This window comes from Lithobates pipiens, unplaced genomic scaffold, assembly GCF_037356315.1.
Source record: "Lithobates pipiens isolate NorthernLeopardFrog02 unplaced genomic scaffold, aLitPip1_a1.2 Scaffold_22, whole genome shotgun sequence".
Classification (NCBI taxonomy): domain Eukaryota; kingdom Metazoa; phylum Chordata; class Amphibia; order Anura; family Ranidae; genus Lithobates; species Lithobates pipiens.
The window spans coordinates 163,824,404-163,826,902 of record NW_027507784.1 but is presented as its reverse complement, the minus strand read 5'-3'; the positions used below and the strand labels follow the sequence as shown (position 1 = coordinate 163,826,902).

Sequence of the window (2,499 nt, the reverse complement as noted above, 5' to 3'; positions counted from 1 at the left end):
GTTCCTTTGTATAAATGAGCAATGTACCTTCTTATTGATGTGTAATCAATAAAACTTTTTGACAAGGAAAATATTTCCAAAGGGTGCCACATCCCATGAAAAATATAAAGAGATGAACCCCTGGGGTGGGATTTTTAACTGATAACTGTATAGAAAAATACATAGAATATTCAACAAAGTTATGGACATCAAAATATGCAAAATTGAGGATACAATCCTATCCTATACCCAACGCATTTCGGAGATGAATGTAGTCTCCTTCATCAGAGGTTAACAGGAAATGTGTAATCTATAAAATTCAAATGCAAATAATCAACAATCAATTAGTATTAGTTCTACCCAATGTACATTGCCCATAAAAAAGGCCTATGGTGCTGGTCACTTACATCATATTCAATTGCACATGCATGAGATCATCCATATCCATTATTAAAAGAATAACTCTGTCATATGGAGTCATCCCGCCATCCTATCCACATTAGCTTTGCTTAGAGTAAATCTCTATGGAAGAAGTATCTCCAGCCTAGATTATGTGCAGAAAAAATGTATATGGCGTATGCCACCAATCATAGAGAAGGGGCTAGTCCTCAAGTGGGGCAGGCCATGTATACTGGGGCCTGTAGAGCAGGAATCCTGGAAAATATGTAATAAAACATGTATATAGGTGAAAAGGAAAGAAAGGGAGTAAATATATATCCATGGTACAAACAAGATTAACTTGTTGACAAACATACCTACAATATGAGGTCACATCAAAAAGGACTGGCGTCCAGGCTAGGAACAACGCTGATGTCTGGAAATGCTGAGAAATGATCCGATCACTGTTGTATCATAGGACTGTTTATAGTCCCTGTAGGGTAGAAAAAACAAAATAATGAACATCAATAAAATATATTTGTACTAGGATAGCCAAAAAATAATGAAGTATAGCCTCCATATAATAACTATTCATATAGAAAGTACCATCATCCAGTAATAATTCAAGGGGAAAGGAGGTAGATTGAAAATTGTGAAGGTAGGGGAGATGTGATAAAGAGCTCCCTATACCAATTCCAAATTCAATCATACCAAAAGCATGTTGGACTATACCGGTACTTCATTCGATACATAAAACTCAAAAAATATATAATAAAATAGTACAAATTTTAATACAAGGAAAGAATTTTTTCACAAACAAAAAACAATATATTGATACAGCGAAACATATTATATTTAAAAAGCTAGTGTATCCCAGATTTCTTGTGTACAGTTACTCATAATCGAGTTCCGTTCTAGGAGTACATTTTGGAGATTCCTCGACTAGTTTCGCGGAATTTTATCCGCTTCATCTGGAGGTAGTCTAAGAATTAAAATATACATTAGAGAATTCATACCTATTCATATGCTTATACAGTCATATAGATATATATCGCAAAATAAGCAAAATCAAAAGGAATATACAATAAATTTACAAAAAAGAAGGGATTGTAGGGGAATTTGTTACGAAGAATAAAGGGGGAAAGAAAAAAAAAAAAAAAGGAAAGCAGACGTCCGAGTCCCCTCAAATTTTCTCACCCCGGCGGGCATGGGGGATATAGTGCACATGATGGAACATGGTAAAATCGGATATAGAGAAAAAAAAAACACATATAATGTAAAAATTTTATTATATAACCATAAATTAAGAAAGTGAAGTTAATCAAGACTATATAGCTGTACCTGACAAGGAAAATGTCTCAATCAAGAAATTGGCAGTGTGTGGATCGCCATCTTGAGGGTTTATGTTATCTGTAATTGCAGGGTATAGAGACTAATATATTCCCCAACTGTGCAAGGTTGGTCAGTGGGGATGAATGCTCCTCAGTTTCAGCAGTTCAAAGGCAGGCAAAATATTCCTGCAATAAGTATAAAAATTAAGTATATTATAAATGGACACATCAAGGAGCCACATACAATATGGATAGGTACTGAGGTAAACCCTAATAGATCCAATAAGTGATCACATACCTGGTTTGTAGATGTCCTGAATAAAACTGAGGAGTAGCAAATTTCAATCCACCATATAGAGTGCAGACCCATAACTAGCGGTCAATCCAGACCGCTGTTATATGGGATCCCCAACAGGATGTGATGTCAGACAATCAACACCCTGTCAACACCTCCACACTGAACAGGTGGACTCCAGGAAGGCGTCACACAGGAAGTGTGCTAGGGAAGGGCGAAAGACAACAGATGTACTGATGTCTAGCCCTTAGAACCTGAAAGCCAAAAGGGGAAAGAAAGGTAACTGCCCCTTCTGGTCAGGAGGTGTACATGTCCGCCAGGGGGAGAAAGAGGAAGGAAACGAACGGCTCAAAACAGAGTAAATTAACCACTTTCAGACCGGACCAATTTGCTGGTCAAAGACCAGACCACTTTTTGCGATTCAGCACTGCGTCGCTTTAACTGACAATTGCGCAGTCGTGCGACGTGGCTCCCAAACAAAATTGACGTCCTTTTTTTCCCACAAATAGAGCTTTC

At 37.3% G+C, this 2,499-nt stretch overlaps 1 long non-coding RNA gene across 1 annotated transcript; it reads right to left on the bottom strand.

Annotated features, from left to right (window-relative positions):
* Window positions 1-1,126: 1,126 nt before the first annotated feature.
* On the bottom strand, window positions 1,127-1,927 carry LOC143925459 (uncharacterized). The gene is made up of 2 exons (XR_013261987.1): window positions 1,699-1,927; window positions 1,127-1,339 (listed from the first exon to the last, which is right to left on the bottom strand). It is a non-coding gene; the product is annotated as an uncharacterized LOC143925459 (long non-coding RNA).
* Between the last annotated feature and the right edge of the window lie 572 nt (window positions 1,928-2,499).